Below are 12700 nucleotides of genomic sequence, written 5' to 3' on the forward strand. Positions count from 1 at the left end.
TCTCTTCCTATTCTGGATTGTTTCTTTTACTTTATAAAAGCTTTTTAGTTTGATGTCACCCCATTTGTTGATTATTGGTTTTACTTTTTGTGTTTCAGGGTCTTATTAAGGAAGTCAGTCCCTGAGCTGATAATGTTGGAGAGTTGGGCCTACCTTTCTTCTAGTAAGTGCAAGGTTTCTGGTCTAATTTTTAGGTCATTCATGCACTTTGAGTTAAGTTTTGTGCAAGGTGAAAGATATGTATTCAATTTCATTCTAGTACTTATGAAATTCCAGTAACACACACACACATATACACACAAAACAAAAAACAAATAATCCATCAATAAATGGACTGAACAGGCACTTCACAGAAGAAGAAATACAATAGATCAACAAAGATATGGAAAAATGTTCAATATATCTAGCAATTAGAGAAATGCAAATTGAAACTACACTGAGATTGCATCTCACTGCATTTCAGAGAGGCAATAATGAAGACAAGTAACAATATAAATATTAGTCAGGATGTAGAGAAAAAGATACAGTCACACATTTCTGGTAGGACTGCAAATTGGTGCACCCACTCTGGAAATCAGTATGGAGAATCCTCAGAAAACTTGGAATAGAACCACTATTTCATCCAATTATCCCACTCGTTGGTCTATACCCAAGGGACCTAAAGTCAGCATACAACAGTGATGTAGCTACATCAATGTTTATAGTAGCTCAATTCACAAAGCAAAACTATGGAACCAAACTAGATGTCCTTCAACAGATGAATGGATAAAGAAAATGTGGGGGGCTGTGGTTGTAGCTCAGTGGTAGAGCGCTTGCCTCGTATATGTGAGTCACTGGGTTCGAGTCTCAGCACCACATATAAATAAATGAATAAAATAAAGGTCCATCAACAACTAAAAAAATTTTTTTTTAAATAAAAAAAAGAAAATGGGTATATATACACGATGGAATATTACTCAGCCGTAAAGAAGAAAGAAATTATGACATTTGCCAGTAAATGGATGGAACTGAAGACTATTATGCTAAGTGAAATAAGCCAATCCCCAAAAACCAAGGCCAAATGTTGCATTTGATATATGGATGCTAACTCACAGCAAGGGAGCGTGGGGAGGGGAAGAATGGAAGTCCATTGGATTAGACCAAAGGAAAGGGAAGGGACGGGGAGGGAAATAGGAAAGACAGTAGAATTAATCAGACATAACTTTCCTAGCCTTGTATTTGAATACGTGACCAGGGTAACTCCACATCATGTACAATCACAGGAATCCCAATTAGAATAAGTTATACTCCATGTACATATAATATGTCAAAATACATTCTACTGTAATGTATAATTAAAAAGAACAAATTAAAAAATATGAAATTGTTCTTCCCAAGGAAAGACTACAATGCAAAAGTTATTCTAATTTTTTTTCCCTAGATTAAGCTATATATGCTTTTTTGGGGGGAATGAATGCTATTAAAATATCTACAATTTATGTTGGTAACAAATGCACAGGGCATGCTGAACCTCTGAAGTATGTCTAATTCCATGATTGAAGAAAATGTTGAGTTTAGTTAGAGGCTAGTAAAAATAAAGATGTAATCAGTTTCTACTCATGTTTGCAGAGCTCCTAAATGGTGTCTGTCCCCTGTGTTAAGAACCATGAGCCTCGTGAGGCACTCCTTTGAGTCTTATGAATGAGCCTCTAATGAATCTTTAGCTCAAGCTAGAGAAAATGATACCTTAAAAATATGGAGTCTTCCTGTTTGTGGTTCTTGTAGACCGCATTTACGTAGTTTTTCTTTCTTATTTTTCAACAGAGTTTCTATAATGTTCTCTATAAACCCCTTGCATTATTTTGTAGGATGCATTCTTAGAGGCCAATATATTTTGTTACCATTTGATATTCTCTCTTATTTTGTAAGTATAGCTATTGTTTAGATATAGCATTAGTTTTTGAATATTGAACTAATAGCTAAGCAATCTTTTTATTTTATTTTTTTTATTTTTCTACCTATGCAGTCACATTATCTGGAAGGACTGACAGTTGCTTTTTGTTCTTTCCAGTTTATATGCTCTTCATGTTAAAATTTTAGAGTCTTATAAACTTACAGGACTCTCAATGCGGTGTTAACAGAAGCAGTGATGTCTGTGAGTCTTCTTCCCAATTTTAAAGAAAATCCTTCTAATATGTCTCTATTGAGTCCTGTGCTGATACCAATTTTCAGTAGCTAGCAAGAGCCAACTGTTAACTTTTCATGAATTTTGCAAACCAGTGTTAAAATACAGACATTATTTAAAATTTAATTATGTAAATGTAAAACTGAGCCTATCATCAAAAGCACAGGTAATCGATTATCAAAACTCACATTTTACTACTTCTTTCTTTTTGCTATGACCCCTCCTCTTCAGGCTGTTTGTATGTCTTCTGTGTGGCTGGTGGAAATGTTATGTGGTGTGCATCTGCATGCCTTCCCAGCCCCGGGGTTCAGGAACCTCACACTGAGGGCTTTGAGTTGGCCTTGTTGGGAATAGTTACACCATGGACAATGACAAAGGCTAGAAACAAGGCTTTTATGTTCCTTATCATCCTATTATTAGACATAGGCTAAAGTGCTTATGGCCAAGACTGGTGCAAGTTCTAGCCTGTTAACCAAAAAAGAAAGGAGAGAAGTCAGGAAGAGGATAAAGGACATCTTCTCCCAGTGTATTAACCTGCAGGTGTTGCTTTTACATCTGTGATGCTCCGTTGGCCTCTGCCTTACCCCGGGTGTCCTTCAGCAGCTCCTCAGAGCTATCCAGCACCCACAGCCCTGGGTTGGCAAGCCTAAACCAGAGAGATGATAGTGAGTCAGCTATTGTCTCTGCTCTCTCCTTAGAAAGAGCTTTCATCCTTAGTTCTTTTCCATTCCTATTGCTCAAAAATTAATTATTTGAATTTTAATGAAATTAAAGAAATTAGGTTTTTCATGTTATCATTTGTTTGCTTTATTTCTGTTATAAATTTATTTTGATTTTGTTTTGATAGCTTTCTTCCTTATTTGTTGACAGTAAATGCTCATAAAGGAAATTAAGTTAGAAGGGAATTATTGGGGGCTATTCATTAGTTCCAATTATAGTATCTCTTTTTAGTTTGAGAACAGACTATGGAAAGGTTACTAGTCCAGTGAGCTAATCATGAAAAATTGAAATATATAAATAAGTAACTGAGGCAGTGTCAGAGCCCCTGGGGTTTAGTTAGCAGACTACCACACAATGTATCTGTGATGCAAAGAGTTCAGGGCTGGCCAATGGGTAATGACTACCATCCTGAGATATCATGTGGAGAAGGCCAGGGAAGGCTGTGCTGATAGTAGGGATTTCCTTCCTATGCAGTGTGAAAGAAGCTGCAGGCTTGCTTTTTGGAGATGCATCATTCCATCACAAGACTCCAGTGTCATTGAGTAAATTACCTTTTCTGTTGCACAAATAGTAGTTCAGAGGATTAAATCAGTGAATACAATTAAAAATAAAGTGTTCTTCTCTACCTTCTAAAGAGGTAGACTGTAACAGGTGAGCTAATTCATTTAGGAAGTATAGCTGAAAATTAACTCTGCCCCCTCTACATGTATCCTTGTAAATATTGGTGATGTAGCTTTGGAGTTGAGTATTTGTTCCCTTTATTTAATATTCCAAAGATCTGGGTTTAAGTATAACTTGGGTTTTACTTCATTCCTTGTAAATCAAGCATGGTACTTAGTAAGTAATCAAGTAGATTGGCAGGAAAGAGTCGACACAAAGGATTGGAGAGCATGCTCTTGATTATTCACTCTCATCTGTTTTTACCATGAGGTAGCTTTTTTTTTTTTTGGCCTGGGATTGATGTTTAAAGTATCATTCAATAATTTGTAGCATGCCCAGTAGAAATATACTCTCACTGAAGCCAGATTTTGCCAACATATACATTATCAAATTACCGTTTTTGACCTGGTGATTACTCTAATATTGTAACAGGGAGCACTAATGTCAGATGGGTTCTTTGTCTTGCAAATTTGAAGAATAAAATCCATGAACACCAGGGTGAGAGAAAAGTACCAGGATTTATTAGAGTAGTTAAAATAAAGCAGTACTCCTGAAGAGGAAGAGGTTTCTGTGGTCTAGGGGTTTTCTTTGGCTTGATCTGTCTCTATAGTTGATTAGTGGAATGATAGAGTTCAGAAACAGACAACCAACCCTCTCTGTTTTGTCTTCTTCAACAAATCTGGGGAGATAATTTCTAAGACTTTGTTAGCACAAGTGTTGGCACATGTCTAGGGGCTGTTAAGAAACTGTCATTGTGGCTATGAACAGCTGGGGTCACAACCTTGATTTCTGTCTCTTCCTTTTCTCAAACCCTTTACCTGGATTCCTATGGGTGGATGTCTCAATATCAGCTTAACATCTAAACTTCCCAGGAGTTGCCAAGATTATAATAATTAATGAAAACTCAATTATTTTTAAGAAGCCCAAGGGCCTTGCATGTTGTATTCCTGATCTGCAGAGACAGAAGCCCATTATGATTCAGGCTCCACTGCTGTGGGTACTGCAAAGGATATAAACATACAGAGGAAAAAGGTCTTCAAGTTTAGGATCCACTTATTTCCATTATATTAAATTTTAAAAGTTAATAGCTCAGAATGTGGTAAGCAGGCATTATGAAATGGTATTATGAAATTCATCTTGTATATTCAGGCTACTTTTATTGAATATTTAAATTAATTTTTTTTAAGAGAGTAGCAATCAGCTAATGAGGTTTAGTGTTTATAGTTGCCACTCTGATTGCATGTAATATGGTTTCAATAAATATTCCTTGGTACTCCTACCAGACTGCATACTCATTCCTGAAGTGTGATTTATAGAGCTCAACTTATAAACATCTCTTCTGAAGGATTATCTATGTGTGTTTTCTGTTTTGTTTGTATAATTTTATGTTTCTACCCATGCATTTTATGTATGTACTCATATTGCATAATATGAAATATTGTAAATGTGAAATAAAATATGTATTCATATTTTATTTATGTATTCCTCCTATTGATTTCTGAAATGTAATTAAATATTTCTTAGCAACACATTTGTGATAGAAAAGGAAAGGGGTCTTATAAAGGGAATTGGGAGGGCTGAGTAGAGAAATCTGGGTGGGTTCAGGTGTTTTCAGGGACCAAAGGCAGAGAGGCAGCTCCCAAGGGGTTGAGCATCAACACCAGTGATATTGTCACCACATTTTTGTCAGTGTATTTTATAATTTCCCTAAAGGAAGAGCTGGTTATTGTAGAGAAAGCAATGGGTTAATATTTTCATTTTGCAGGGAGCAAAAAAGGAAAAAAAGTCAATATGATTCTTCTGATACAACATGCCTTACCTTTTTATACCAAGAAACATAAATTTTGAAAAGTCAGCATCTCAAGATGGATGAACTAGGGCTGGGTTGTAGCTCAGTAGCAGAATGCTTGAGTAGTATGTGTGAGGCCCTGGGTTCAACCTTCTGCACACACACAAACACACACACACAAATGGCTGAACTAAAACTTTTTTGGGGGGAGAGGGGTACCAGGGATTGAACACAGGGGCACTCAACCATTGAGCCAAATCCCCAGTCATATTTTTGTATTTAGAGACAGAGTCTTATTGAGTTGCTTAGCTCCTCGCCATTGCTGAGGCTGGCTTTGAAAATTTTTAAAAATTTTTAAAATGATAGATTTTTTAATAAGTAAAACTTATACTACTTAAGAAAATTGATGTCATTATATATGAATGTAACTTTCTAAAAACTTGGATTTGACTGTTCACTTTGGTTCCATCAAAATTAATTCGATACTTCCTAAAATTAAAAAATAAATCTTATACAAAAGAAGACTGTTAAAAATCTGTGCATTTTAAATAAGAAAATGCTATAATATTAGGCTTCAATTATTTTCTTCTTAATAATCTCCTTAAGCTAGGCATGGTGGCACTTGTCTCTGATCCTGTGGCTCTGAAGGCTAAGGTAAAAGGATCAAGAGTGCAAAGCCAGCCTCAGCAACGTAGTGAGGACTTAAGCCATTTAGCAAGACCCTGTCTCAAAATAAAAATTCAGTAATGGACTGGGGATGTGACAGATTGGTTAAGTGCTTCTGCATTTAATCCCTGGTACAAAAAAGAAAAAAAAAAAAAAACCTCCTTAAGAAACTTTGTTCTCCACATTTATCCAGACAAAAGTCAAAAAACCAATACCCAGAAAACTCTCTTCAAAAGTAGCCATGTGAGCCTTTCTGCTGGGAGCCATTAGCCAAGTAGGTATGACAATTTCCTTGCCAGTGTACCCCATGTTGCAGTGACATTGCATGTAGGTGACCTTGCTCAAGGACCAGGGCGGATTAGGGTGTTCCCGGTTTAGGATAATCGGGTTTAGGGCATTCCAGGTTTAAGATTATTCCTGCTGGGAATAGGGCGTATCCTGCTGCCTGAGTTCCCCTTGAGTTCTCACGGGATTCAGACAGTATTTTTTGGGACACAGAAGCCCAGTGGTGGTGGATTTGGGCAGAGAACGTGGATTTCCCCAGAACGTGATTGTAGACGGCTGGTGTGAGTTAGGGAATAAAGAGTTGCTGTTTGAATCTACAAGCTGTGTGGTGGCTCGTGATTGTGTGCCCAGCCAGACTGCGGCATTTGGCGGCTCGTACGGGGAACTTCTGAAGCTTGGAGGTAAGTGAAATTGCTCGCCCCTGAGGAAGAGCGAAAGAATGGGTGACCAATTCAAAAAACAATGTGTTATTGTTTTGATTTATCTTGTTTTTGTTTCAAGCTGCCTATCCCTAGAAATTTCTCAGGCAAACTGGAAAAAATGGTTGACTAAAGGTTTGAAGTTTGTCGGCCCTGAGGAAGAGAAAATTGATACAACAATTTTTTATTCCGTTTTTGTTTCATTCAGTTTCGGTTTTGTTTTGTCTTATCTTATTGGGTTGCGTTATCTTTATAGTAGATTAGAAATTAGTAAAAAACAAACTGAAAAGATGTTAAGTAAATTGTTAGAGGTTCAGACCATGGAGAAAGACATTTTAGATCAAGCAAAAGAGAAGGTCTCTCGAGCTAGTCAGACAGAGGAAGAAAATTTAAAGGAAAAGGGGTTGTTAGGAAAAAGGCCACAACAGGAGGCTGTTACTAACTCCGTTTTATCACAAGAGGGCGTAATTCAACCAACAGCCCCACCGATGGAGACAGCTGAGTGGCCCTCAAACCCCGTAGTTGATAAATGGGATCCTGAGACAGGACCTCAAAGATTAGCATGCCCTGTACTTGAACAGGCAGGAGGGCAGCGAATTCACCGTGCTTTAGATTTTAAAACAGTGAAGCAGTTAAAGGAGGCTGTAACAACCTATGGTCCCCAAGCTCCCTTCACGGTAAGCATGGTCGAGTCCATTACTAACTTGGACATGACGCCAGCAGATTGGGCTAGCATGTGTAAATCTGTACTAAATGGAGGACAATATTTGTTATGGAAGGTTGCCAATGAGGAATTTTGCGCGGAGACAGCTGGGCGAAATGCAGCAGCCGGTTACCCTCAAAGAAATCTAGATATGTTGTTAGGAAAAGGACCTTATGAGGGTCAACGGCAACAAATTGAATATGATCCTGCTATATATGCACAAATTGCTGCAGACGCAGTTAGGGCATGGAAGACTTTACAAGGACATGGAGATTTACAAGGTCAGCTATCTAAGGTAATACAGAGAGCTAATGAACCTTACGCTGACTTTGTAGATAGGCGAATTCAAACGGCTGCCAAAATTTTTGGGGATACAGAACAAGCAATGCCATTAATAAAACAACTGGCTTATGACCAAGCAAATCATTGCTGCAGAGAGGTTATTAGACCATGGAGACATGAAGATTTAAACACATATATTAAATTATGTAGAGATATTAATGAACAAGGTCAAGTCATGGCAGCTGCAGTACAACAGGCTTTAGATGCCAGGCCAAAAACATGCTATGATTGTGAACAAACAGGACATTTTAAAAGGAATTGCCCCATAGGAGGAGGGTTTAACAAAAGTAGGTATCAAAGGAATAGAATACCGGGTATTTTCCCACGATGCCGTAGAGGGAGATATTGGGCTAATGAATGCCGTTCTCAAACCACCATAGAGGGTACTCCCTTATCAAAAAACGGACAAAGACCAGGTATTTATCCATGATATCATGGAGAAAGGCATCAGGCTCCATTGCCAAAAAACGGACAGGGGGGCCCAATGCCCCGGGGCCCACAACCACAAATCTACGGGGCAGTGGAGGAACCCAGCAACACAATCAGGGTAGTGCCCAGGACACATTGTCCATTAAATCCCTCATCAGACAAACCCGAGGGAGTGCAGGGTTGGACATCTGCGCCTCTGCCAGAGCAGTATTAACTCCAGAGATGGGAGTTCAAATCATTCCCACAGGAGTAAAAGGACCTCTTCCCCAAGGAACAGTAGGCTTATTATTGGGACGTAGTTCATCTACATTAAAAGGACTTATGATAAGTCCTGGGGTAATTGATCCCGATTATGTAGGTGAAATAAAAATTATAGCTAGTTCTCCAAGAGGTATATCAGTAATTTCACCTGGAGATAGAATAGCACAGTTGTTAATAATACCCAGCCTACATAATAAATTTCCTAGTCATAGTGTAGAAAGAGGTTCCAGGGGATTAGGCTCCACAGGTGTAGATTGGGCTATGTTGTCTTTAAATTTAGATTCGCGCCCAATGCTAAAACTAAATATTCAAGGTCATGAGTTTAATGTACTACTGGACACAGGAGCTGACCTTAGCATCATATCTTGTCAAGAATGGCCAAAACATTGGCCATTACAACAAGCCACTCAAACGCTTCGAGGCCTAGGAGTGGCGACTAATCCCCATAGAAGTTCTATGATATTAGATTGGAAGGATCCTGAAGGATGTGAAGGAACTATACAGCCATATGTATTGGATCATCTTCCCATAAATTTATGGGGACGAGATGTCCTAGATCAATTAGTTTTGACGTTAACAAATAACATCAATCCTAATACGCCCACTACTAGGGCTAGACAAGGCTTTAGGAAAGAAAAAAGATTAGGAAAACAAGGGCAAGGTATAGCAGCACCAATACAAATAGATCAAGGAACAGACAGACATGGGTTGGATATTCAGAAAGGGCCACTGAGACAATCAAAATTACTTGGAAATCAGAAAGACCAGTGTGGGTTCCTCAGTGGCCCCTGACTAAAGAAAAGATACAAGTAGCCCATGATCTGGTCAAACAACAATTAGCGGAAGGACATATACAACCTTCCATAGCTCCCCATAATACTCCCATTTTGTCATCAAAAAGAAATCTGGTAAATGGAGATTATTGCAAGATTTAAGAGCCATTAATAATGAGATGGTTATTATGGGACCTGCTCAATCTGGGATTCCTCAATTGTCTGCTTTGCCAAAAACCTGGCATGTTTTAGCTATAGATATTAAAGATTGTTTTTTTTTTTCAATTCCAATTCATCCCGAGGATAGTCCACGTTTTGCATTTACTATCCCTGCATTAAATCATGAAGGTCCTGGTCAGAGATATGAATGCAAAGTACTCCCTCAAGGGATGGCTAATAGTCCAACTATGTGTCAAATATATGTTAACAAAGCAATCCAGCCACTTAGAAATCAAAATCCTGAACTACAAATATTTCACTATATGGATGATGTATTATTGGCACATAAAGATAAAAATATATTGCTGGAATGTTATGCCACACTTACAAACTTATTAAAAAATTATAATCTAGAGATAGCAATAGATAACGTACAATTAAATTTTCCAATTAATTATTTAGGAGTTCTATTATCCTCAACCATGGTCCATCCACCAAAAATTCAAATACGAGTAGATCAACTCAAATCACTTAATGACTTTCAAAAGTTATTGGGAGACATAAATTGGATAAGGCCTTATCTAGGTATACCAACAGGAGTGTTGGGACCTTTATTTGATATTCTAAAAGGTCCATCAGATCCAAATTCACCCCGAATGTTAACTCCTAAAGCAAGAAAGGCATTAAAAATTATTGAAACATATATGGAAAATATGCGTTTGGATAGAATTGATATAAGTTTGCCTTTATTATTTATTGTACTACCAACAAAAAATATTCCTACAGGAGTATTTTGGCAAGAAGGTCCATTATTGTGGATACATTTTTCTTATTCTCCTAACACTATTCTTACTAGGTATCCTGAGGCTGTAAGACAATTAATACTCAAAGGAATAAAAGCAGCGAAGGGAGTGTTTGGAATTTCTCCCAATAAAATTATTACTCCATATACTATGGATCAAATTGATGAGTTAGCTAATGAGTTAAATACTTGGGCAATAATCATGTGTAAATCTAATGTTTCATTTGATAATCATTTACCATCTAATCCTTTGTTGTCTTTTTGGTCTAAGCATCCTGTAGTTTTTCCTAAAATGACAAGAAAAACACCTATCATGAATGCTCCAAATATATTCACTGATGGGTCTAATAACGGTACAGCAGCAGTAGTTACCCCTGATCAAACTTTTACATTTTTAGTACCCAAACAATCAGCTCAAAAGGTAGAGCTTAATGCAGTTTTACAAGCTTTTTTGATGTTTAAAGATTCTGTATTTAATTTATTTTCTGATAGTCAGTATATAGTTAATGCTATAGTATCTCTTGAAGATGCTGGTAGGATTTCCCCTTCTTCTACTGTTTTCTCTTTGTTTTCCACTATACAAAGTCTAATCTGGGACAGAAAAGATCCATTCTTTATAGGACATATTAGGGCACATTCAGGATTGCCTGGAGCCCTTAGTTTAGGCAATGATTTAGCAGATAAAACTACACATGACATACATATTTTCTCTACATTTGAAGAAGCTACAAATTTTCATAAAAGGTTTCATGTTAATGCTAATACTTTACAAAAGCGTTTTAAAATAACTAAGGAACAAGCCAGACATATAATAAAACAATGTCAAAATTGTGTGACATTTTTACCACAAGTTAATCTTGGAGTCAATCCTAGAGGACTGATACCTAACCATATTTGGCAGATGGACGTCACACACTTGCCAGAATTTGGAAAATTAAAATATTTACATGTTACAGTCGATACTTCTTCCAGATTTTTGATGGGCTCCCTTCATGCCGGAGAAAAAAACTAAAGATGTTATAGCTCATTGCTTACAAAATTTTGCCACTGTGGGCGTTCCTAAACAGTTAAAAACCAATAATGGTCCTGGCTATACCTCTACCTCTTTTAAACAATTTTGCTCATCATTTGGTATTACTCATATAACAGGAATCCCATGCAATCCACAGGGACAAGGCATAGTTGAAAGAGCTCATCAAACTATTAAAACATACTTATTAAAGCAAAAAGAGAGAATTGGAAAGGGGTATATATCCCTCAAAGATAAACTTAAAATAACGCTTTTTACTCTAAACTTTTTAAATTTGGATTCATCAGGACTTAGTGCTGCAGAAAGGCATATGTATCCAAAAATTGTACATAAGCCTAAAGTACTTTGGAAAGATATTCTAACAGGACAATGGAAAGGTCCTGACCCAGTGATTGTCTGGAGTCAGGGGTCTGTTTGTGTGTTTCCACAGGGAGAACAGCAGCCGATTTGGATTCCAGAGAGATTAACTAAAACAATTTCTACAGATCGAAAAGAAGATGATTTGACTCAAATCCATAACAGCTGATATCCAGAACTCCAGCTTGGCCATTCTTATATCTGCAACAGTGATTAACCAGGATGCTTTTTTCAATATCTATTTTATTATTGCATTTTTCCACATCATAAGCTTCTATTTTTATTTTTTGAGCTCATACAAACCTAGGTTAATGTTTTTCTGATCAGTTTTATTTTTTGACTGTGGAGTTTTTAAACATTGCAATGGAGATTTCACCCAGGTAAAGCTACAAGGCCTTTACTATTTTCTTATGTGTTGTACATCTGTGTACACTCTTGTGTTTTGTGTTGTATGTCTGTATGTCCATATTTCTTATATGAGGAGCGCTCATGAAAAAATGGATCCGAATTATTATTATTATTTTTTTTTATTCACGTGATTTAAATGGTTTAATTTAAATTAGGTAAACAGCTGTTAAGGATTGTTTTTAAAGGTGGTTAACAGATCTGTTTGTTTACTAATTTAAATTAGGTAAAAAGCTGTTAAGGATTGTTTTTAAAGTAGGTTAACAGATCTGTTTGTTTACTTTCACCTTTCCTTTTCATTATATTTAATAATTCTTTTCAGGATAATGTCTTTTTAGCATCATTGCCAGAATTCCTATCTTCATCCCAGTGCTGGTGAAGACAAAGATAAAACCAAACTACAGCTTCTATGATAGCTATCACAGTAAACTCTACAAACTGATGCATCAATGAATATAACTCAACAAGTAATGCTCAATCAAGGAGTCAACTTACTTTGGGAGGAAATGGATTTGGGGAGGAAATGGACATATTGATAGATTCCTGTGCTTTGAACTGCTTGCAGAACTTGCCTGGACTATGTAACTATCGTTTGGTGCAGCGAATTGTGGTAATGCTGGCATATCTTTGCTGATGGTGTCACTAGTGATGCAATTTTTATTTCCTTGCCAGCGCACCCCATGTTAATTGTGGTAGTGCTGACATATCTTTGCTGATGGTGTCACCAGTGATGCAA

The sequence above is a fragment of the Marmota monax genome, unplaced genomic scaffold (genome assembly GCF_021218885.2).
Source record: "Marmota monax isolate L192 unplaced genomic scaffold, Marmota_monax_Labrador192_F-V1.1 WCK01_AAM20220418_F8-fsc00293, whole genome shotgun sequence".
NCBI lineage: Eukaryota > Metazoa > Chordata > Mammalia > Rodentia > Sciuridae > Marmota > Marmota monax.